We start from the raw sequence: 26,468 nt of genomic DNA, 5'->3' as shown, positions 1-26,468 counted from the left end.
CAAAGATTCCCAGATACAGGTCTCATAGACTGAAAAATTGGCCAAATGTTAGTGTTCTAGCTCAATTATATGATGAAATTCATGTGGGAAAGTGTATTTTTTAAGTCAATTCACTTAACTAATAAATGCCAACACAAGAATAAATTAGCATTTTATTTCTTATATAGACTGCAGTTTTTGTTGATAAGCTTGGGTCCAAAATTGTTCATATTATTTACTTTACTTTTTAAATTCCGGCATTCATATTCATCTTGAAAGTAAACAAACCAATTAAACAAACAAAACAAATTATATACTTGTGTCAACAAGATAAATATGGTATATTATTATTATAGTTTTGAGTTCCTCACCTCCTTGTTGTGAATCACTGAAACCAATAGTAAAAGTATGGGCAACCTATTACCCATAATGTAAATACTTTTCATTGAAGAATATATGATATTGCTAATTGTTACCTCCAATAAATTTACAAAAAAATAGTGAGTATTAAAATCTCCATGGATGTTATTATTCTCACTCTTTCCTGTATTCTCTGGGGCCTCATTATCTCTAATTCCTCACTCATGCAATTTTCTCAACTGTTTGATAGTTTCCTCTACTATTCTTTTACTTTGGGGTTAGCACGCTCAGGATCGATCTGTCTGAAAACAAGGCACCTCCCATGCCCTGACTCACACGTTCTCAGGAAGTTACAGGTCAAACCCTCATTTTTCCTTTTAGCTCTTGCAAACATCTACATTTGTGGCCTTGCAAATGTCTACATTTGTGGCGGTAAGGTTTATTTGTGACTCCTAATCAACACATCCTATGTTTGGAATACTGATTTCCTCAAAAGCTCTGTGTCAATAAACTAATTATATACCCTCTTTGTTTTTATCCTCAGGACAGTGTTTCAGAAAACCTGTATTCTCCTTCTGACTCTCTACTACCTAATAGTAAGTCCCGGGACATCTCATTTAATGACTTTTGTCTTCAATTTCCTCATTAGTAACATGAAGGACATTGTGTCAACTCTCTCCCTCTTGAGAAACTACAGCATCATGGGAAAACCATTGACTTTGGAACCAAACTGAGGTGGGTACAAATCCCAGTAAGAAAAATTATTAGTACATGAACATCATAAATTTATACATTCACTCTAACGTTAATATTTCTTATTTGTAGAAAGGGAATAACATCAGTTCTTCAGTGTTTTACTACTTGAACTTCTTACAATTATACCGTGATATACACATTAAAGCCCATGTTTTAGAATCTCAAAGTTATACTCTTAGATGAGTATTATCTTAACTGGAAATGAGTTTCTGGCCTTTATATTTAACCATGTGCCTGATTACCCAGCATGCCCACCGTAGCAGGCACACTAAAGCTCATCTACATTCAGTTCTTCTCTTCTCCTGGGGATAAGGAAGTTTTACATACATACTTCCTGTGTACGCAGGGGTCAGGTAGTTAGCTGTAAACACATAAATGTGAGTGCAAACCACATGTGTATGACTTCCAGTTTGAAGAATTAAATTGTTGACATGAGGTTCTCTAGCATGTGTGGATGTGCATGTGTGTTCATGCATGCAGGCTGTCAGTGAAAGTCTGCATCTGATTATGTACCTATGGCATGATACAACCATTCTAAATTTGATTTCTAAGTTTCCCTGTACAAGATAGTTGCCTAGAGATGTTCCATACCCTCAGTGGATTTTGTATGAGTGAAAAAAGGGGGAAAAAAAGATTTTGTTGTATTACGGCATCATGATTGAAATTTACAGAAACAGAAGATAAAATCTAAGGTACTCCTTTAACTCAGTCAACAGGATTATCAGACATCAGTTTTCAGAGAATTCAGATGCCAAACTCCCATTCAGGTGTAATTTGAAAATCTCTTAAAGCTAGAGAACAATTATATTTAAAATAAAATAGAAGGACACCTGGGTGGCACAGTTGGTTAAGTGCCTGACTCTTGGTTTTGACTCACATCATGATCTCAGTGTGTGAGTTCAGGCTCCATGTTGGGCTCCATACTGACAGTGGAGGGCCTACTTGGGATTCTCTTTTTCTCTCCTTCTCTCTCGCCCTGACTCTTGCCCACTCTCTAAATAAATAAATAAATAAATAACTAAATAAATAAATTAACAAACATCTAAAAATAAATAAAATAAATACACAGAATATTTCTAGTTCTTGAGAGAATGTATTTTTTACTATTATTCTGTACAAAGTCACCTGCAGTTGAAAATAGAAACCTCTCTATTCCCAAGCAAGCTTACTACTATGATCTCAGAAGATATACAACTTCCCCAGGAGATCTTTCCAACCATATTGTCTTTCTCTGTCTTTCAGGACACAACATAACATTTCCCAGTAGACAAAACTGATTTTTATTTACTTTGCTCTAATTTGAATACATGCCCAAGGCGTCAGTAAAATTCGCTTGAACTTTTATTTTAAAATGACTGTAAGCAATGAAGTTAATGCAACCAATCAGAATTTTAACATATGGTTCAAAATATCACAAAATAAAATGACAAACATTTCTATTTCTTGATATCTTTGGGATAGATATTTATAAAGTATGTTAAGAAGCCCCAATGCTTCTAAATATTTTCCATGGAGCTAATGATAGTTTAAATCTATCATTGCTGGTATAGAAATAAGCTTATTTTGTTAAAAAAAACATTTTTTTTATTTTATGTAAATTCCAGATTTTATATTTTATTAACATAATTAAGTCTGAGAGGTGACACTATCCCTTCACAAAATTCAGTACGTAATTTATGGTCCTTTCTCTTCAGGAAGTAAATTAAAGCACTGCATTATTTTCTCAAGCCAGAAAATTATAATGGGTAAATAAATTAATTTCAGAGAACAATTCGGTGTAGGGTGTTTTTATACTCAAGAGAGTTGAATCTTTATGATTCTACATGAGGAGGGGGACAACTTTCCCATTCTTCTGGATGAACCTGCATGGTAGACCGATATATGTAATGATGCTTCCGGCAAAGGCAATTGTCTTCACAAGGCATAAAGTCTAATTTCAGTTACAACCATGATAATATAGAATTTATCCCCATACATTATTTGTAGAATCCAAACTAGAAGAAATAATGTCATGAGGGAGTCAGAAGGGAGGAAATATACACATAGGATAGGATCATTTCCCTTTCAAAATATGGGAATACTCCTACAACAGAATTAAATCAGTGGACCTGGTTAATTGTGTTGAGGAGCCCTATATGATGGTCATGGCAAAATCTTCTGAAGAATTACTAATCAAAAGTTTTTAAGCAGTACCCTTGAAAATATGCCATCATCACCTGATAATAATACTTTTGTGCAGATTCCCAGCTAATAATATTGATTTCTCACAGTCAAAACTTTATATTCAGCTCTTGCATATATTTTGTTATAATAATATTTTTTCATTCTACAAAAACATAAATGAAACTTCAAGTTTAAATCTATCCTTTTCCCTGAAATTGTGACTTTTATTGATTTATAGATACATTTTTGTCTAATATGTACTCAAACATTATCTGTTTTGATAGTAAGTATATTTTTATGGTGGCAAATGATTATAAAATGACATTATATAAAATGACATAAAAAACCCATAGACTCATTGACAGTGTTCCCTGATCCATAATCAAATATTCATTATGATACCGAAGATGGCAAAATTCTCAAAACGAAACTAACACTGCCAAGAAATATGTTGGCTCAACATTGAAAATCTATCATTAATTAAGATACAACTAGCATTATATTGAGAAATATTGTTGGCATGTACATTTTCACTCATTAAACAGTAACAGGGGTGCTTGGTAGCTCAGTGGATTAAGCATCCAACTTCGGCAGGTCATGACCTCACAGTTTCTGAGTTCTAGCCCTATGTTGGGCTCTGTGCTGACAGCTCAGAGCCAGGAGCCTGCTTCCGATTCTGTGTCTCCCTCCCTCACTGCTCCTTCCCTGCTCATGCTCTGTCTCTCTCTCTCAAAAATAAACATTAAAAAATAAATAGATAGATGAACAAACAGAAACATGTTGGAGAATAAGGTAACTAATGCATCTTTCCCCAATGTAATTCTTATTAAGAAAATCTTAGGGATATGACTCATCAGAAAAATCTTTATCCTCCATGATGGAAGTGCTTCTTCTTGAAGTTGTTCTGTCAGTGCAACATAGAGAGTAGCTCACACAATGCTTTGGAATACAATTTGGAGAGTTGTAGATGTTTAAATAGGTCATTGTTTCCAATATTCAGATGTAAGTTAACTTGCTGCTAAAACTAGTGAGAATCTTAAATGATTAATATAGCAAGTTAATGAAAACAATAGCAGAGAATGACTACTGAACAGCAATTAAGTAGCAGAGCAAAGAGAGGCATATACATATATAATACATTTTCAATAATTAGACATTTGTTTAATATTTTAATGGTTTGTTTTTATTTTTGAGACAGAGAGAGAGAGAGCAGGGGAGGGACAGAGAAAGAGTTTGAGGCAGTCTCCCAGCCATCATCACAGAGCACTGCATGGGACTTGAACTCACAAGCCATGAGATCATGACCTGAGCTGAAGTGGGACACTTAACCAACTGAACCACAGACATGCCATTTGAGGCGTCCTGCAAATTTATTCATTTTAAATGGATAATGTGAAAAATTATACCATAACAAAGAAATTCTAGAAGAGTAAGAAAACTTACTCTCTAAAAAATCTACTAAAAGAACAGAAGTATTATTTTTCAATTGAGGTAAAATTGTATATAGCATTACATATGCTTGAAGTATACAACATTATAATTTAATATACAATATCTGGATACATTGAAGAGTGATCACCACCAAAAGTCTAGTGGCCATTCATCACCATAAAATTAGCCCTTCATCTATTTTGTCCACTCCCTAACCCCCTTCCCCTGTGGTAATCATCAATATGTTCTCTGCATCAGTGAGTTTGTTTTTGTATTGAATTTTATTTTGTTCCTTTGTTTTGTATTTTTAGATTCCATATATGAGTGAAATTATACAGTAGTTGTCTTTGTCCATCTGACTTATTTCATGTAGCATAATACACTTAAAGAGCCAAAGAACCAAAAATATTTTTAATGTTTGTTTGTTTGTTTGTTTGTTTATTTTGAGAGAGAGAGAGCATGAGTGAGGAAGAGCAGACAGAGACACACACACACACAAAATCTAAAGCATGCCTCAGGCTTTGAGTCCCCAATGGAAAGCTTGAACTCATGAATCGTGAGATCATGACCTAAGCCAAAGTTGGATGCTCAACCAACTGAGCCACCCAGGCACCTTACAAAAATGTTTCTTTAAGAAAACTTTTGTTTGAGTGCAATAATGTCTATCTTCCCAGAAAAAAAAAAACAGAAAATAATAACAATAGCCTAAATTAAAACAAAACTGTTATAGAAAATATTAAAAGAAATAAAAATAATCTTTCATGATTCAGAGAAAACAAACTGAGAATATTACTTAAACTTCCTGTTGAACTACTAGAATATAAAAATCTGTGATCAGAGACAAATCCATGAACATTTGTCATCAAACATTAAGGAGAATATGTTTCGGTATCTAGATTCCTGGATAATCTCTGAACAATATTCCAATAAAAATACACTTCAAAGTACAGATAAGTTGATACAGACATACTTTTTAATGTATAACTCACTTGACAACAAAGTAAGGGCAATCCTAGAAATGTGCCTTGAAAACCACTTGCATATATCACAAAGTAACATCACTAACAATAATTTCAACATTTTACATAATTATGATGGAAAACAAATATATGTTTACATAAGAGAATGGATAAATAAATTAAGGCTGGAGAAGCATAAAACAATGTAAATGAAAATGTAAATTTCAAAATGATGTATACAATGCCATATAAACTGGTAGTTTAAAATGTAGGTATGACAATCAAAGCCGTTGAGACCTGAGCTGCAAGTTTTGAAGATGTCGCCTAAGGGAAAAATCAGTTCAGGGAAAGAGGGGTAAGGGGGAGCAATCAGCAGCAGTGATAGTTCTGACAAATAGACTCAGGGTCACAAACGTGGTGGCAATGCAGTAAAGGTCAGACACATTCTGTGTGGAAAATATGGGAAAATCATGAAAGCCATGGAAAAGTTAAAGTCTGGAATGAGATTCAGTGAAGTGGTTGCATGGTATAGTGAAGATAAAGCCAGGCAAGGGGGTGACTTGGATTGGAGGAACCATTGTGGGACCATTTCAAGAAGCAGTATTTGCATTGTTTGTAATGCGCTAGATAAGCCTGTGTTTACAGACCCTCCAGTTAAGACAAAATTTGTATATCATGTTATTATGGTTGAAGGAAGAAAACAAAATTGTACTGAAGACTGAGAAAAATAAAATAATAAAATAAAATAAAACAAAACAAAAGTACACAGTGGTGGGACATCTGGGTGGCTCAGCCGGTTGGGCATAAGATTGTTGATTTCAGCTCAAGTCATGATCTCACAGTTGGTAGGATCAAGCTCCATGTTGGGCTCTGTGTTGACATCATGGAGCCTGCTTGAGATTTTCTGTCTCCCTCTCTCTCTGCCCCTCCCCTACTTGTGTGTGCTCTCTCTCTCAAAATAAATTAACTTAAAAAAATAATAAAATAAAATGCACACATTGGTGTTATGTACCATTTAACAATAATGTGTAATTATAAAATAACAAAGATATGCATAAGGATAATATAACCTCATAATTTAACATGATTATGATTGCTTTTTGAGGCTAATAGAGAGAATATAATTTAACAGAGTTTGATGAAAGCCTTCAATGTCACATGGAATTTTATTACTCATCCTTTTTATCTTGAATATGTTAAAACAAAAAAAAAAAACAGAGAATAAAAAAAGAAATACAATTAACATTCAATTCAAATACAATTTCCCAATGTATAAAAAAGCAAATATGTAAGAATTAAAATAAGAAACAAAAAGAAACTGGGAGAAATGTGTAATAACAGAGAAAATTAACATAATTAATGAACTTGACCTCTCTGAAAAATCTAAGAGGTTATAAACCTTAACATTATTTAAAAACAGCATATGTATAGAATCTTTTTTAGCCAAGACATATGGAAGCCAAAGTAAAACTACTTTTATAGTTCAAAAGAAATGGATTTGAATGATGACCAAAAGATCCTCTTTTTTTTTTCTTTAAATGTATAAAAGTACTGAGACCTACTGACAGAAAGTTTTCTTCTTTAAAGTTTGACAAGTATTTGGGCTGGGTTTCATTTTTTGGTTTGTTTGTCTGTCTTCTCCACTATCCACAAGCCTTACATACTCTTGTGCTTCACTTCCAGCGATGCAGTTATCATAAGCAACAGCATGGATGCTCTCTTTATGCGTGGCTCTAAGAAGATAAAATAGGGGCGCCTGGGTGGCTCAGTCAGTTAAGCATCCAACTTCGGATCAGGTCATGATCTCATGGTTTGTGGGTTCAACCCCGCGTCGGGCTGTGTTTTGACTGCCAGCTCAGAGCCTGGAGCCTGGAGCCTGCTGGGGATTCTGTGTGTCTCTCTCTCTGACCCTCCCCTGCTCACGCTGTTTCTCTCTCTCTCAGAAATAAAATAAAATATTAAAAAAATAAGAAGATAAAGTAGGTCTGTTGCATTTAAAGGGAACTTCTGCTTAAATTACATAAACCTAGGGGCTTAACAGACTTCGCTTTCTTTTGGCACATACCCTGGCTTGAATAGTAAAAGCTATCCTTGGACCCTAGAAAAATGTCATTTCTTTAAAGAAACATTTGTAATAAAATGGGAGAGTTTACAATTTATCCCTACCATCATTCTTTTTTTTTCCTTTTCAAAATTTTATGTAAATTCTGGTTAGTTAACATGCAGTACAATATTAGTTTCAGGAATAACATCACTTACATCCAGCACCTGATGTCCATCATAACAAGTACCTTCCTTAATACCCATCACCCAGCTAACTTATCTCCCATCCACCTCCCTCCATCAACCCTGTTGTTCTCTAATCCCTAAGAGTCTCCTACAGGTGTTTCCATCTCCTCCTGCCATATGTTCATCTGTTTTGTTTTTTAAATTCTACGTATGAGTGAAATAATAGGGCATATGTCTTTCTCTGACTGACTTATTTTGCTTAGCATAATGCACTCTAGCACCATCCACATTGCTGCAAATGACAAGAGTTTATTGTTTTTGATGGCTGAGTAATATTCTATTGTATGTATAATACATTTTTCTCCATCCATTAGTCAGTGGACATTTGGTCTCTCTCCATAGTTTGACCATTGTTGATTATGCTCGATAATGCTGCTGTAAACATCAAGAAGTACTTGTACCCCTTCACATCTGTATTTTTATATCATTTGTGTAAATACCTAATAGTTCAATTGCTGTGTCATAGGGTAGTTCTATTTTTAACTTTTTGAGGCACCTCAATACTATTCCCCAGAATTGCTGCACCCATTTGCATTCCTAACAGTGCAGAGGGTTCCCCTTTCACTGTTAATGAAAACTGAGTGACAGATTTGCTTCATGAAAAGGAAATAGGTTATGATGTGTTATATATAACCCCAGGATTAAACTGTAGTTTTCAAAGCATTAAAATCTCTGAAGATTTTAATAGCTACTTGTATCATTATTATTAACATCATGGGCCCACCCATTTCTATTGGTATCATCAGCCATTCTCCTTTGTCACTGTCCTTAAATACTAACTGAACACATATGATATGAAAAAAACATTTATGACTTTATGAGAAGAGACAGAAAAGGTAAAGAAACTTGTAAAAGAGTAGCTGATACAAGCTGATGTTTTGTTTTGCTTTGTTTTGTTTTGTTTTGTTTTGTTTTTATCCCAAGGCCCTGGAGTCAATTTTAATTGCAAGCAGTTCAAGTAATATGACTAATTTTAATCACAATCAAGTTGAATCGTGACTTTTACTAAAGATTTTATTTAATATGAAGTGATGTAATATTGAAATCCTATCAAAATAATTAATAGGCATCAGGACACCTGGGTGGTTCAGTCAGTTGAGCACCCAACTCTGGATTTCAGCTCTGGCCACGATCTCCTGGTTTATGGGGGTGATTCTGCATTGGGCTCCACTGACAGCCTGGAGCCTGCTTGGGATTCTCTCTCTCCCTTTCTGTCTGTCTTTCGCCACCTTTCAAAATAAATAAATAAATAGGCTTAAAAATAATAATTAATAGGCATGAAAACTGAAAGTCAGTTGAGGGTCCTTTAAACTCAGTCCTCATGCCACTGTTTACTTTATAGGTCAGGCATATTTTCAGCAGTCCCACTAACAGAAAGAAAAACTGTTAAGAATAATTATATTAAAAAATTAATAAGGAGGGTGGGTGAAATAGTTAAGAAAGAATAGAGATACAGAGGTCCAGTTATGGAATAAATAAGTTGTGGAGATAAAAGGCACAGCATAGGGAATATATTCAGTGATATTATAATAAAATGATGATGATAGATGGTAGCTACACTTATGGTGAAAACATTACATACAGACTTGTCCAATTACTGTGTTGTATACCTGAAACTAATGTTACATTGTGTGTCAACTATGCTTCATTTTTTAAAAAAAGTTAATAAGAGGGAGGGAGGAGATTCATGTTTCTCTGAGGACCATTTTTAGGATATTGGTCATTCAAATAAGCTCAGAATGAAGCTTATAAAATACTAGTAGTATTCTCATAAGTCATACACTTTAATGGTTAATGATAGCTACTTGTCAGAAAATAATATAAAAAGCTAATCAAAGATATATTTAGGGGTGCCTGGGTGGCTCAGTCAGCTTAACGTCCAACTTCAGCTCAGGTCATTATCTCAGGATTCATGGGTTCGAGCCCCACATCGGGCTCTGTGCTGACAGCTAGCTCAGAGTCTGGAGCCTGCTTCTGATTCTGTGCCTCCCTCTCTCTCTGACTCTCCCCTGCTCATGCTGTCTCTCTCTCTCTCTTTCAGAAATAAATAAAACAGTAAAAAAAAGTTATATTTAGTTTTCCTGAAATAAGTTTATTTATTTCAGAACAGTAAGTATGTAAATCTGATTGATCCTAGAATTTCAAGGTTCAAGGCTTTTTTTAGAAACAAAAACAAAACATCCTTTATTTCAAGCTAAATACAGAGTGCTTCCTACAATTTAAGATTAGATGTAACAACTGTATAGCTCTGAAGTATGTTCTGCACTTTGTCTGTTAATAAGACACTATCCGAGTTTTGTGGGAGTAGACTAAATAACTCATTGCAAGGTAGTCATCTCTAGGGAGTCAATTACTTCAATCACATTGCTTGCTTATGATGAGAGCACTTAAAACAGGGATACTGAGATCAACTCATTCCATTTCATCCATAAAATGATGGCAAGTCATATTTTAAGAGTAGATTTTTTATGTGTTTCAGTAATGGAACAGAGAAATCTCTAAGCCAAATCACACATTTGCTGCAGAAGTTAAACTCCATGTAAGATAGCTGAACACAAGCACATGTTAAGTACAGTAATGTTTTCCATACTTTTAATTGCCTCTGTAAATATAAGTTGTAGAATTTAGAATGCAATGCAGTGACACTGGACGTGGTTGAAGGAAAGTGTTTGAAAACACGTTTAAAAACTCTCTGCACATGATAATAGGTTAAGCAACATACAGATCGAGTTCAAGCGAGATGATGTATAGTTTTGAGAAAGCATGACATAAATCATGCTATGCTATAAAAGCTATGCTATAAGAGATTAATCTTCTTAAAACAAAAAAAAAATGATACATGTGGCTTTTCTGTTTAATACCATTCAAAGTTACCTACAAAAAGATCTATACTTCTTACTAGAGCATAAAGGGCCCTTATAAGCCCAGCCGGTCAATCTCCTTACCATCAGTTCCTGCCTTTACACCATGCTTCAGCAACATAGATCTTTCATGTCATTGTAAGTTTTGCTTCCAGGGTTTTGAACATACTGTTTAACTTGTAAAGAACACTTTTTCATTTCCTTCCCTTGATATTTTCTCTCTGGATTCTCCAAAGAATCTTTAGGTCTCTATTTATTACCATTTTCCTAAAGAAGCTACCATTGATCCTGCATATTCCTATGTGAGTTTCTTTAGTATTTATGTATAGATCTTATTTGAATTTTTTTCATCGTCCCTCTCTTTGGAAGTGTTATTTCCAGACAAGAAATACATGAAGGCAAGCACTAACCCTGTATTTCTCTGAGTAAATAATTGTATTTTTTATTAAAAAAAGGGTAGTATTGCACATATAACTAGGCTTCAAGATTACAGTGAATATTAACCAAGAGGAATATTCCTGAAGGAGAGAGAAACTTAGAGGTCTTTGAAGGAGCACAGGGAAGCAAATTTCGTGGGAGCAACAGTGAAACTAGTTTCTTTAACACTTTGCAATACTATTTCGCTGTTCCTCAATTCTGCCACCAGGTTTTGTGGTTTGTGAGAAAACCTACCACCATCACTTTGGGAGATCAGTTTTTAGGCAATACGAATAAGAAACCTCTTTAGGAAAGAAAGCATAGGGCCAGTGATCCGGATTTCAGACAATAATCATTTATCTGCAGGAACAACATAAGAAGCAAAGAGCTTATTTTTAGGTTTCCGAAGTGTTTTATTTTTTTAAAGAGGGTTAGAGAATATATATGTAAAATTCACTCTTGATCCCCTAAGCCTTAATACATTATTTGGGATAGTGTAGGGACTCAGTAAATATCAGTTGATATGATGAACACACATTAACTTGAAATGTATACACAACAGTAACAATACTGTGGAGATAGTCTTCTGAGATAGTACAGTGATTCCTTTCTCCTGGTATTCATTCCTTTGCATAATTACTACTCCCTTTTAATGTGGGCTGAACCTAGGTACTTGCTTCTAACTAATAGAATACGACAAAAATGACAGGGTGTCACTTCCATGTTTAGAAAAAAAGAAGATTGTGTTAACAGACTGTTTTTACTGATTTCATTGAAGCATGTCGCCTGTTGAAACAAGATGCTCATATGAGCAGGAACTGAAGGTGGCCGCTGTCCGGCAGCCAAGAAGCAACTCATGCCTTCAGTCTAATACTTCTTAAAGAAATAAATCTTGCCAATAGACACATGGGTGAATTCAGGAGTTGTTTACTCCCCATTTGGGCTTTCAGATCCATTCCCCACCTCCATCCACACCTTGATTGCCCCTTGGTGAGAGACCTGAAACAGAAGAGTCAGTTAAGCCATGTCTGGATTAATGACTCATGGAAACTGAGATGATAAAAGTGTGTAGTTTTAAGCATCCAAATTTTGAGGTACTATTATACTGTTACGGATAACTGAGATAGATTTTGACCATCAGAGAATCTGCAAGGGAGCAAGTCTCACTATAATGCAGAGAAAAGCACAATAGTGAAGGTCCATAGAAAGGTGGGGAATGGGAAAGAATCATGACTTTGTGTGAAAAATTGGTGTAATCTCTGCTTCTGATTCTTTTATGTTATTTGACTATGTGTCTTGGCTTTGGATGCCAGTAACATTTTCCTGTTCTTTTGATACATAAATTCTTGCTTTCTTAAGCTAATTTTAATAAGTTACTATCTATTGAAAACTAACATTGATTAAGACAATGTGCATGTTTATATAATGGAAAATATAGGCTATGTTTAAGTAATTAAGGAAAAGAGGAGAGAACCTATGAATATTTGGGATGAGTGATTCTTAAGGGTTAAGATATAACTTCAGAGCAAATTCAGAAGCAGAAGTTGAATTTAAGGGGAAAAAAAGATGATATTGAACAAGCAAAATTCAGAGTGATGAGGGAGTGGCACTCCTTGAGGAGACAAGGAAGTGATTCTAATTATTTAACTTACAGGATAAATAAAATCAATGCTGTGGTAATTTAGTTGATTAAGCATCACTTTCCATTTTAATGCTCTGTGTAGCTCAAATTAGCTTGTATTAGTTAGACTCATTTGCATGTGTAGAAAGAAACCTGAAATTTACTTAGCTTAAAAAATAAAGGATTAAGAATTTCTTTAGGAATTTTCCTTAGTAATAAACATTTTTATTGAAAAAAATCTGAGGGACAGAGATGGACTCAGGGACCACTGTAGCCCAAGGCTTTAATAATCAAAACTGTATCTCAGGCACTTGTCTTTCATTCTCTTCTCATATTAGTGTGATTCTCACCAGCTATAACATTTCTCCATGGGGCAGGATATATGGTTACCAACAAGATAATAATTTTATATTGTATACCTCTGGCACTATCACTGAGAATGTCTGACATACTCAAGCTCAAATCGAGTCCCATGGAAGGCACTCATTGACCCAGATTGAGTAACATGTACATAATTATCACATTGTATGAACACGACTCTAAGGGTGGCCATGGGAATGGAGGACATGAGAGTTCATATTTATTTACTTATATTTAGCTTTAGATATAACATTAAGTACACAGCAACAAAGGGAAATATTAGATGAATTGGAATTCATCAAAATTTTTAAACTTTTATATATTAAAGGATATTATCAAGAATATGAAAAACACAATCTAAAGAATGGGAGAAAATACTTGTAAATCCTATATCTGATAAGGGTCTAATATCTAAAATATATAAAGAATTCTGACAAATCAACAACAAAAAGGCAAGTGATCCAATTTTAAAAAATGGCTAGTATAGATTTTTCCAAAGAAGATTTACCAATAGCCAAGAACCACAAGAAAAGATGTTCAATATGATTAGTCATTTTCATTAGGAAAGTATGAATAAAAACCAGAAAATAACTAGTGTATGGGCGCCTAGTGGCTCATTCAGTTAAGCCTCCGAAGCTTGGTTTCAGCTCGAGTTGTGATCTTGCTCTTTGTGATCTTGCTCCCACATCAGGTTCCATGCTGACAGCCTAGAGCTTGCTTGGGATTCTCTCTGACTCTCTCTGTCTCTCTGTCTCTCTCTCTCTCCTTTTCTCTGCACCTTCCCTGCTCTCTCTACCTCTCTCTCAAAATAAATAAAACATTTTAAAAAACACAATAACTAGTGTTGGCATAGTTGTGAAAAACTAGAACACTCTACTTTGCTGGTTGGGATGTAAAATTGCGCAGTCACTGTGGAAAGCCGCTTGGCAGTCCCTTTAAGAGTTAAACATAGAATTACTATCCAGCCCTATAATTCCACTCCTACATGTACACCTAAAATAATAGGCAACAGATGCTCAAACAAGTAGTTTTATATAAATTTTCATAGCAGCAGTAATCACAATAGCAAGAGGTGATATCACATCACATGTCCATCAACGGATGAGTGGATAAACAATGGCGGTAAACCCATTCAATTAAATATTATTCAGCTGTCAAAGAAACGAAGTGCTGCTAGGCTACAATGAAGAGGAGCCTTGAAAACATGCCTAAAGAAAGACGCCACGGGGTGTCACATATTGTAGGATCCCATTTATGCGAAACTTTCAGAAGAACTAAATCCCCAGAAACGTAGGGTAGACAAATGGTTTCCAGGAGCTTAGGGGAGGAGAACTGAGTAATGACTCCTTTGTTTCTTTTAGGGATGATGAGAGTGTTTCACAACTAGGTAGAGGTGATGGTTATATAATATGGTGAATGTACTAAATGCCATGATATGCGATACTTTAAAATGGTTAATGAAGCACCTGAGCGGCTCAGTTGGTTAAACGTCTGACTCTTGGTGTTGGCTCAGGTAATGATCTCATGGTTCCAGTTTGCAAGTTCAAGCCCTGCATCAGGCTCTGTGCTGACAGTACAGAGCCTGCTTAGAATTCTCTCACTCCCCCTCTCTCTGCTCCTACCTGCCTTGTACTCGCTCTTTCTCAAAATAAATAAACTTAAAAAATAAATAAAATAAAATAAAATAAAATAAAATAAATAAAATAGTTAATGGATAATTTTATGTTATGAGAATTTTGCCTCAATAAAAATTATAAAAGAAATGTTGTGAGGACTATCTCACATGCATATGTAATAGGAAACATATTCTGGTTTATTATTTTTAACTCTTCAGCTATTTAAATATAATCTAAATTATCCATAAAAGATAAATACACACATTTATGTTTGGAATCAAGTAATACATATGTATTTGTGCATGTGTGCACTTTATGTATTATAGGGTATAGGCCTTTCATCTCTATTAAAAAATAACATGAAAAGGTACTATTAGTCTATTTAATTACACAGTCCTGTGGTCATAAACTCTACCCCTAATTCTAATTATCTAACATTTATTTTTCTTTAAATTTTTTAACATTTATTTGTTTCTGAGACAGAAAGAGGCAGAGCACAAGCTGGGGAGGGGCAGAGAAAGAGGGAGACTCAGAATCCAAAGCAGGACCCAGGCTCTGAGCTGTCAGCACAGAGCCCGAAGCAGGGCTCGAACCCATGGGCCATGGATCATGACCTGAGCCGAAGTCGGATGCTTAACTTACTGAGCCACCCGGGCATCCCAATAATTATCTAACTTATATTTGGCTCTTCTTAATCACAGGTTACTAGCAAAAAGAAGACAGGTAGATGACTTAAATCCATAGAGCTAGTTTGATACAAAATCTAACTGGATTCTCAAGTTGATTGAAAACTGCATTTTTGAAGCATCAGTACCTCTCCTACTTTGCAATGTATTAGGATATACTGTGTAATGCATTTACTGTAGTGCAGTTTGGATGAATATAAATATGCTTTTAAAAACTAGGCCAATATTTATATTTTAAAGGAATTTTGAATTTTTAAGTAGTCCCTCATGCTGGAAAAAAAGCACTATTTAAAACATTCACTCATTTTTTTTAAACATTTTTGAAGAAAGGATCTGAGGTAGGATGAAATTTGAAAACCGGTCATAAATGATCCAGTAACCCAGATTATAATTGCCTTATAATACTTTTTCTTTTTTTAAAAATTTTTAAATGTTTATTTATTTTTGAGAGACAAAGACAGAGCATGAGAGGGGGAGGGGCAAAGAGAGAGGGAGACACAGAATCCGAAGCAGGCTCCAGGCTCTGAACTGTCAGCACAGAGCCCGATGCGGGGCTTGAACCCACAAACCGTGAGATCATGACCTGAGCCAAAGTTGGACACTTACCCACACAGGGGCCCCAATACTTTTTTTTCTGAATATCAAAAAATCAGTTAAGTTGGCTATCACTGAGAAAGGGATTTTCCCCAAAATGAGACACAAATGCTGAAGGCAATTACTAAAATGTGTCTTGCAAACTATTTTGAGTTGTATCATTCATTGCTAATGAAAATGAACAGCCACATATATCTACACATATAAAAGTTATCATTCACATAAGTTTGTGGATGTGATATTTATATTTTTCAGTAGTCTTACCTAGCATTCAACAAAAGTAGCATTTAATAACTTAGTCTAAAACTAATGTGGTCTTTTGTTTCTCTCTTTTATATATAAAAATTGTTTGTATATAGTCACACAATAAGATGTGTGTATGTGTACACACAGTTATTGAATTTGATAGCTAAAATATTGTATTTTTTAAAATATTCTCATTTTGAAATTTGGTTCCAGAGGACACTTGGGTGGCTCAGTCAGTTAAGCGCCTGAATCTTGGTTTCGGCTCAAGTCATGATCTCAGGATTCTTGGGTCTGAGCCCCGCATCAGTCAGACTCTGTGCTGACATCCTGGATTCTCTCTCTCCTCCGATCTCTCTCTGCCCCTCCTTTGCTCTCTCTGTTTCTCAAAATAAATAAAAATTTAAAGAAATAAAAAGAAAATTCTTATCAGAAAAAAAAATCTCATGTGTGATTTTTCAGGTCTGACCCCAGCCACTTACAAAGGCTTTCCCAACAGGTCGATTTTAGCTCAAGCGGTTACTTCGAGTCTGATTGCTTCAAACAAAGGCTTTCCCAGGAAGTTCCCCCAAGGCAGAGCTATTCCCCCACACCAGACTCGATGTACAGCTAATGCACTGTTCCTGGAGAAAGTTTCAGTCAAGCGCTCAGCCCCCTCTGTCAGCCTTGCTATCTGCATATTTCTGTTGGGAGCCCAAGCATCTGCATTCCTGCCTCCATTTGGTGAAGCCTCTTGTTTTTGGGGTTTTTTTATAGTTAGTTATTAAAGTTTTAATTTAAATTCCAGTCAGTTAGCATACAGTGTACTACTAGTTTCAGGTGTACGGTATAGTAAATTGACACTTCGTACAACATCTGGTGCTCATCACAAGTGTACTTCTTATTTCCCATCACCTATTTTACACACCTGCCTACCCTGCTCCTCTCTGATAACTATACTTATGAGACTCTTTCTTAGTTTGCCTCTCTCTCTCTTTTTTTACCCTTTGTTCATTTGTTTTGTTTCTTAAATTCCACATATAAATGTAAATATATGGTATTTGTCTTTCTCTGACTGATTGCGTTTAACATGATACTCTCTAGCTCCAACCATATAATTGCAATATCTTCTTTATCCATTCATCAGTTGATGGGTATCTGGGCTCTTTCCATAATTGGCCTATTATAGATAATGCTGCTATAAACATTGGAATGCAGGTATTCCTTCAAATTAGTATTTTTATATTCTTTGGGTAAATACCTAGCAATGCATTTTCTGGATCATAGGGTAGTTCTTTTTTTAACTTATTGAAGAATCTCTACACTGTTTTCCAGAGAGGCTGCATCAGTTAGCATTCCCACCAACAGTGCAAAAATGTTCCTTTTTTTTCCACTGTTGTTTCTTGTGTTTTTGATTTTAGCTATTCTGACAGGTATGAGGTGGTATTTCATTGTAGCTTTAATTTGTATTTCCCTGATGATCAGTGATGTTGAACATCTTTTTATGTGTCTGAATATCCATATCATTCATAGGTCTTCTTTAGAAAAATGTCTATTCATGTCTTCTGCACATTTTTTAACTTGACTATTCATTATTTGAATGTTGAGTTTTATAAGTCTTTTATTTTTTATACTAACCCTTTATCAGATATGTCATTTGCAAATATCTTCTCCCATTCCGTAGGTTGCCTTTTAGTTTTGTTGATTGTTTCCTTCACTGTGCAGAAGCTTTTTATTTTGATGAAGTGTCAATAGTTTAGTTTTGCTTTTATTTCCCTTGCCTCAGGAGACGTACCTAGAAAAAAGTTGCTACAACCAATGTCAAAGAGGTTACTGCCTGTAACCTACTCTGGGATATTTATGGTTGGAGGTCTCACACTTGGGTCTTGAATTCATTTTGAATTTATTTTACTAAATGGTGTAAGAAAGTGATTCAACTTCATTCTTTTGCATGTTGCTGTCCAATTTTGCTAACACCATTTGTTAAAGAGACTGTCTTTTTCTCATTTGATATTTGTTCCTACTTTGTTGAAGATTGGTTGACCATCTAGTTGTGGGTTCATTTCTGAGTTTTCTATTCTGTTTCATTGATCTATGTGTCTATTCCTGTGCCAGTATCATATTGCCTTGATCACTAACAGGTTTACAATGTAACTTAAAGTCTGGAATTATGATGCTTCCAGCTTTGCTTTTCATTTTTAAGATTACTTTGGAGCTTATCACCTGTGGATATAAGGTTTAAAGAAACATTTTATAATATTGTGCAAAGTATGTACATTTGAGTAAGTGTTTTGGTAGCAATTAGTCATTGTACCTAAAATTTATGTAATCCACTATAATACAGAATTCACCAAAAATAATCCTCAGATGATCTAAATCATACAGAAATAAAAATGGAAAACAATATAAGGAAATAATTTTGACAAAATGAAGGTCAGGGATAAAGTTCCAAATGATCTAGGAACTAAAAAGTTAAAACCACTTTCCATTAATCAATATGGCAAAAGTATCCTTATTTTTTATTTAAGCACCCTTTTTCATTTTCAGTTTTGCTCTATGATTAATGATAAATTATAATATTATGTCCTAGACTCTGGGTCTGGAGATATCTCTTGTCCAGCAAGAGGGCGGATGCAGGATTAACATACGAGAGATGGCTAATGTCCCGGAGGAGACAAGAGCCCCCGAGTAGGGTAAGGGTTCTTGCTCTGTTTTTATTAGGATCAGAAGGCTTACAAGGGTGATGGACATGCAAAAAGAGACAATGAAATCATGAACATTAACTCATGGGTATGAGGGAAAGGGAGTTTTGAGGAAATGCAGTGTTAGGGGTTTGTCAATACAAACCAAAGTCCTGGTGCAAGGCAGATAGTTATTTACAGCAGATGTGAGACCCTCACTTCTGTTTACCTAAACTTGACTAGTGGACAAAAAGGCAGAGCATGCTACTTCAGGGTCAACAAGGCACCTATCTTTTGCTAATTAGCTCCTCTCTAGGCAACTTCACCCCGCTGATGTCTATAGCCCTGTTTACCTGTTTTCCTATTTTGGGCCTTCCTTCCTTTGAAAGCAACTTTCTGCTATTGTACTAGTTAGGAGTGAGGGTGGGGGTGGACAGGGTTGCTTCTGCCCTGAATACCTAATTTTGTTTACCTCTTCTTGGATGAATACTTCCAGAGATTTCCTATTCGTATACCTTTGTCCTATACTGGGGGCCTTTGCTGTTTACCTAATCTTGTTCGCATTCATCCTGTGGCTTTCTATTTTTTTATGCCTTATTAGCTCATCAGTGCAAACTCAGGGAATTCTTAAGATTATTCCTCACAACATTACCTACCTTAAAGTTTAGTCCTGAAATTACTCAGTTATTAACAACTAATATCAAAGATTACAGATGTACCTGGAAAAAATACATTGCTTTTAAACTCATCTATGAATCTTATCATATTAAGTGTTTTAATTTTAGTTTGTATTTTTTTTTTTTTTATTTCTAGGAGAGAGAGAGAGAGACAGCGTGAGAAGGGGAGGGTCAGAGAGAGAGGGAGACACAGACTCTGAAATAGGCTCCAGGCTCTGAACTGGCAGTCAGCACAGAGCCCGACGCGGGGCTCGAACCCACAAACCGCGAGATCATGACCTAAGCGAAAGTCGGACGCTTAACCGACTAAGCCACCCAGGCGTCCCTTAGTTTGTATTTTTATTGTCTATATGTTTCAATGAACACTAAGTAAAAATGTACATGAATTTCCTAATTATATAATCTTGAATTTATGGTTTCTCTCATCACATTATTCTGTTTTTACCCTAAAGACAAAACATGAAACATCATGTTTAGAATAGTCCTCACAAATAACGCATTTTGCTTTTTTTCTCCCTTACACATAATATAGGAAAGAAAAATTATTACTAGCATTGTCCTAAGAATATCCTCCACTTGGAAAATGAAATGGTAAAATATTTTTTAAATGAAAAGAAAAAAATTCCACAGAATATTTAATTTGGTCCATAAAAGAGTGAATAACGTTCATATATTGCAACTAATTAGTAACACTTATTTGGAATATATGCAAGAATCAGTGACATTATTATAGAGATTTTCATGACTATCCAAAAAATTGACAAAATGTTTTATCTTCTGGACAGTAAATAACCAAATGTATTTTAAGAGTCAGAGAAAAGGAATGGAGTGTGTATAAAATGACTTATGATTTGATTATGTCCATTTAATGCTAGCCAGCTGTTTTGCACTGCTTATTCCAAAGGGATTGAATAGTTTTCTTTTATATCAGAAGTAATAGAAGTTGGGATAGGCAGGGGAAAAAAACAAGGCCCCTGATGACAGAGTCCACTGAAAAATAAAAGTTACAATCTGATTCTTTTCGTTGTTTTCCTGGGCAGAAATTGGTGCAAGCCTCCAAAATATAAATTTCTGGAAAGAATTGGATATAAAAGTTTTTGAAGTGAAAACATATAAATGGACAAAATCTGCAGTTATTTGAGGAGGAAAATAAACTACTATAAACAAGATAGTACTTAGATATACCCACATCATGTATCATAGTTTTATATTTTTTATTTTAGGCTGATACTCTCTATATATAGTTTATATAAAGTACAGAAATAACTATCATCATATTACTATTTTTTTATTGTATTTCACTGAGATACAAATGTAAGGTTTATTTTTGTGTTTTTAAGGCTTTAAATACATACATATATATGTATATGTATATACATATATATATTTCTCTATGTTTCTCTTGTGTTTAGCTGTGGAACTAGGCATATTTTCCTTTGCAGTTAATATGACAGAAAAATTTTAGGACATTGTAGACTTTTTATTTTCCATCACCAATTACCTACAAGGTGAAAGCTCTACTATGTCCCTGAATGATAATTGATTTGGGGACTAGGAAGACGGCGTGAAGAGAAGAATTTTCTAATTAGTAAATATAATTGAATACGATAAATTTATATTAATTTTAATTCAGAATAAACTATTGTTTAATTAACTACTTATACATACAAATTAAATTTTATGACATTGTGACCAACAAAGATATACATATAAATAACTTCACATGCATAAATTGCAATTGGAACAAAGTTATTTTTCTTAAAAAGTATTTTGTGAGTAATAAAAAGAAAAAATAAGCTGGTAATTTACAGAGAAATTCTTGTTAAAATTTCTATTAATCAGCGTGTCACTAATATATTGGATTGCTGGTATGCTGGTAAAGTTTAACAACTGGATCTCTGAGGAATAAAATAATATATTTACTGATTTGATGGTATAACTATTTTCACCCAAGACAAATTTAGGCTATCAACATGACTTAACTGAACACTGAGTTGGGAAGTAATGCTCACAATGGACTTGCATGAGCTGGTGCAAACCAGCTGTCACTAAAGATTATTATAATCAAATGATAACCGTTAATGAAATTGAAAGCAAACTTGGGTTCTGCTTCCATTTTGACCTCAGACTTTTCAGTTGGATTCTCTTTTCTAGCTTGTCCCTTCGTTCAGGAGAACACTCTGAAGGCAAAGCATTCCAGAATGAGAAGGGAAACTACACCCTTAAGCAATAGGGACTATCCTGAGCCTGCAAGGCCTCAGTGATTGAGCCCAAGAGAATGATCAACCTGACCTTTACTGTCCATCTGTATGTACCCACTGACCTTTGTCCCAAATTTTCCTTACATAAGTCTAGAAGTATATTTAGTTTTAGAGAAGGTTTTGAGACACTAATCTGCTATCTTCTCAGTGTTTGCCTCATGGAGATAAGTTCCTTTCTTGTTTCACCACCACCTGCCTTTCTGCCTTTGGATGTGTCAGCAGCCAGTGGTCAACGGAGTCTGGGACCCTAGAGCCAGATGCCCTTGCACACCTGTACCTCAGCTACATAATCCTAGGTTTTATGTGAATAAAATTGCTAAATAAATAATAACAAAAACAGAATAAATCCCAATGATCTAATGCGTGAGAAATCAGAAACACAGAACCATTGCTGATTCCAAACTTCACTCAGGTAAACAAAATGTGACCCATTGTCATTGACTTCTTATGTATATACATATCAGAGTCTTCTTTACAGTTGTATGTAAAGTTGGGTATAGCTATTAAACAGACCACTGTGTGTCAAAATAAAAGACATCATCAACACTGATTGAAGGATAGTTAGAAAAATAAATATATTGGTAGAGTTTGAAAATATTAAACAGGCTATCAAAATTCTCCCAAGCGATCAATACTTTAAAAACTCTTTAGAAGAGATTACTTAAACAGTTGAAGGAATTCTAAAACAGGAAAAATAAAGCTTGTCCTGAGTTTTTATTATCTATTCCCTTCCTCCATGTCCAGACTCCTCCCCCACCACCAAATTTTCTTCACTTCATTTTGTTCTGCTCTGTGCCCCTATGGCTTTCCCTGCAGCTTAATGAGTTTACTTCCACTGCAGGACCTTGAGGCTTCTTGCAATGATCTCCTGGTGGCCTCTTTCCCCTGAGACACTATACCCTTCTTACACCCAACCTATACTGTCCTTTGAAGCACTTTTTGCCTAAAATTGCATTATTAGCTCTTGCTCAGGTATTTGTTATCTGCCTCTCCCAATAAAATATGAATTCCATGAGGAGAGGTAAATTAGTTTTCTAGTGCTATATAAAAAAATATCATATAGAGTGGCTTAAAAGAGCATAAATCTAATTTTAGTTTCCTAAGGTCAGGATTCTGGGCAGGGGTTACTTAAGTTTTATGCTCAGGGTCTCAGTTAGGGTAAAATCAAGGGTATTAAACCAAGGCTCTGATACCAAGAAGGCCCAGAAATCTCTTCTAAGTCCATTCGCTGTTAGCTTAATTCACTTTCTTGGAGTTACAGGACTAAGGTCCCTGCTTTCTTACTGGCTGTCAGCTCCTAGAACTCACACACCATTTCAAGGCCAGCTGGAGAATCTCTTATTTCAGTCTCCTAAGAGATTCTCATATAAGAAACATAATTATTAAAGGGGGGCTCTCTGTAGCATAATATACATAATATATATTGGTTTTCCCTGGTTTCTGATACAGAGCTCCTAAAATCCTCAGGATTTCCTGAGTGATAGAAGTTTCTTTTTTATGTTAATAAGATGATTCAATTTTGTGTGTGTGTGTGTGTGTGTGTGTGCATGCGCACGCGTGTGTGTGGTGGGGAAGGGGGTTAGATAGCTTCAGAATGGGGTTTGATTCCCAAAAATATTCACTACATGATTAGAGAGTTAGAGCTTTCAGTTACACTCCCCAATCCCTGGGGAAGGGAGAATGATTGCAGATTGAGTCAGTGATCAATGCAATTATTGCTACGTAAAGAAATTTTATTTTTAAAAAAAGTCAGAATGACAAGATTTGGGGAAGCTTTTGGGATGGTACTTGCAGGATGATTATGTACGTTGACTCCACTGGTATGGAAGCCAGAAGCTCCTGTGCACAAGACCCTGTGGACCTGACTCGATGTCCCTATTTATCTTTCTGTTAATTTTACCCTTTATAATAAAACTGTATCCATAAATATGGTGCTTTTCTGAGTTCTGTGAGTTACTCTAACAAATTATGGAACATAATGTGGGTTTATGGGAATCCCTGACTGTAGTCAGCTGGACAGAAGTATAGGTCACCTGGGGACCCCACTCGAAGCTGGCTATGCAGTTGGGCAATCTTGTGTGATGGATCCCTTATTGAGCTAATTCTAAGTATTCAATGCCAGAATTGATTTGAATTCTAACACACCCAGTTGATGTTAGAGAATTGGAAAATCAGTTGTTGTAGGGAAACACTAAGCACTATCTTATCATCTTTGCCATATAACATATCCTAATCAAAGAAGTGAATATTCTGTCATATTGACAGGTCTTGTCCACAACTCGAGGGAAGTGAATTTTGCAAAGGCTTGTATAATAGGGGAGGGCAGCAGGATCATCTTAGAATTCTTCCAAGCACAGCACAGTAGCTATAAGCCTAATCATAGAACATAGTCTTGAGCAGTGTTTGACACATGTAAATAGGCTGGCATAGATTTGCTTCTTGACAGTAGTTTTCTTCACTTGGTTTACTGTTTATATAAGCAAAACTATTTTATTTGGAAATATTTAGGGGCGTCTGGGTAGCTTAGTCGGTTAAGCACTGACTTCGGCTCAGGTCATGATCTCACGGTTTATGAGTTCAAGCCCCAAACCAGGTTCTGTGCTGACAGCTCAGAGCCTGAAATCTGCTTTGGATTCTATCTGCCTCTCCCTTTGCCCCTCTCCCTCTTTCATTCTCTCTCTCTCTCTCAAAAATAAATAAACATTAAAAAATTAAGAAGAAGAAAATATATAAAAATTTTTGAAGTCATTTTAATGATCTATGATATAAGGAGACATTATCCATTTGAAGGTTGATGCAGTCCTCTTTCTATATTAGATACTGGTGCTACAAGGGTAACCAAAGAATCATCTAATTATTTTTTAATTATTTTGAAATCTTATGGTAAGTATCCTGAAACTTGTGTTTCTATAAGCAGTAACCTTTTTTTTTTTAATGTTTTATTTATTTTTGAGAGAGAGAGAGAGAGAGAGACACCGTGAGTAGGGGAGGGTCAGAGAGAGAGGGAGACACAGAATCCAAAACAGACTCCAGGCTCTGAGCCCAATGCAGGGCTTGAACCCACAAACCGGGAGATCATGACCTGAGCCAAAGTAGAACGCTTAACTGACTGAGCCACCGAGGCACCCCTATATGCAGTAACCTTGTAACCATAGTGGGAGATTTCATGCACAAATTGCTGAGACTTTTTTTCTAACTATATAAATTTTCCTTTTCTAGTTTTTGCTGTGCTTCAGCAACCTCCTAACTTCTGTGATTAGGAGGGAGATATTTTTTTTCCTTCTTACAGTCTGCCAAACAGCTCCTGATACCATTTACCTAGAAATGAAACAGCTTTTACATGCCGTCAAGTCTCGAGTTCAAAGTTAACAAGTAAGTATGCATAAATGTAATATCCTACTGATATAGTTATCATTTAATCACTCACCAAAAACTTTAACAGCTGTCATATGAAAAAATGTTCACATATAGGTATACGTTTTTTACATAAGTATATATTTCTATATATATTCAAAAACACATTGTATATATAATTCTTTTAAAACTTTCTAAGTGATCTAACCTTATGTCCTCTTAAAAATAGGATGCAATTTAAGGATTGATAGTTTGGGGTAGAAGATGATGCTGAGTGTTTCTCAGGATGTGAATCACCTTTAAACCTGGGGTGTTGCTCTGAATATGTGACCATTGCCCCTGAGGCTGAACCATAACTCAAACGCTCCTGAACCTCAACCACTACTTTTAGTGACAAATGAAACAGATTCTACAAACCGCCTCACACAAATAATGCTTTCGGATTGCTTGTTGTGCTCACTTGCAGGATTGAGAGAATCATTTTTCTTCTAATCCTTAAGGACAAAAATGTATTAGTCTTTCCACTTCTAATCCAATCAGTGCCATTTTTCCTCTTGTGAGTGAATGGTTTTGTGGAGTCTCTGTTGTTCATTATAACCACTGGCTTATGAAAGCTTCAATGCAATTCAGAACTTCTATATTCTGTAACCTTCAATACAGCATTTTGGCTCTCTGTAAATAATTTAGTTCAGAAGAAAGCATCTTAATCTTTTTATTACTGTATACAGTTATTAAAAAGTAGATGTGATACGTGAATAATATGCTACAGAGAAAAATAAGAATATCAAGGACTTTAAAAAACATATATGATTTATTGTATGTAACATATTATAATTTTATTAAAAAGCAACATACTACATTGTTTAAGAGGAGGGGCTGCAAGCAGTCTGACCCCTGGATCCATCCTCTTAATAAAATTTTGTATTCATTTAAAGCCCTCATTTTTTTTTTAATTTAATGTTTTATTTATTATTGAGAAATCGATAGAGACAGCTTGAAAAGGGAAGGGTCAGAGAGACAGGGAGTCACAGAATCTGAATTAGGCTCCAGGCTCTGAGCTAGCTGTCAGCACAGAGCCCGATGAGGGTCTGGAATCCGCGAACCGTGAGATTATGACCTGAGCGAAAGTCAGACACTTAACTGACTGAGCCACCCAGGCGCCCCTAAAGCCCTCATTTAAT

At 35.3% G+C, this 26,468-nt stretch overlaps 2 long non-coding RNA genes and 1 pseudogene across 2 annotated transcripts; all 3 read left to right on the top strand.

Moving 5' to 3' along the window:
• Positions 1 to 259: 259 nt before the first annotated feature.
• On the top strand, positions 260 to 7,807 carry LOC144228371 (uncharacterized). The gene is made up of 2 exons (XR_013334175.1): positions 260 to 1,074; positions 7,332 to 7,807. It is a non-coding gene; the product is annotated as an uncharacterized LOC144228371 (long non-coding RNA).
• LOC144228370 (peptidyl-prolyl cis-trans isomerase NIMA-interacting 4 pseudogene) lies at positions 5,537 to 7,322 on the top strand (annotated as a pseudogene).
• An 11,109-nt stretch (positions 7,808 to 18,916) lies between the features above and the next one.
• LOC144228369 (uncharacterized) lies at positions 18,917 to 25,948 on the top strand. Its single transcript, XR_013334174.1, has 3 exons — positions 18,917 to 19,007; positions 25,223 to 25,305; positions 25,517 to 25,948. It is a non-coding gene; the product is annotated as an uncharacterized LOC144228369 (long non-coding RNA).
• The last annotated feature ends 520 nt before the right edge of the window (positions 25,949 to 26,468 follow it).

This window comes from Crocuta crocuta, unplaced genomic scaffold (genome assembly GCF_008692635.1).
Source record: "Crocuta crocuta isolate KB4526 unplaced genomic scaffold, BGI_CrCroc_1.0 scaffold369, whole genome shotgun sequence".
NCBI lineage: Eukaryota > Metazoa > Chordata > Mammalia > Carnivora > Hyaenidae > Crocuta > Crocuta crocuta.
The sequence above is the reverse complement of the archived record's forward strand: the minus strand, read 5'-3'. Positions and strand labels throughout refer to the sequence as shown.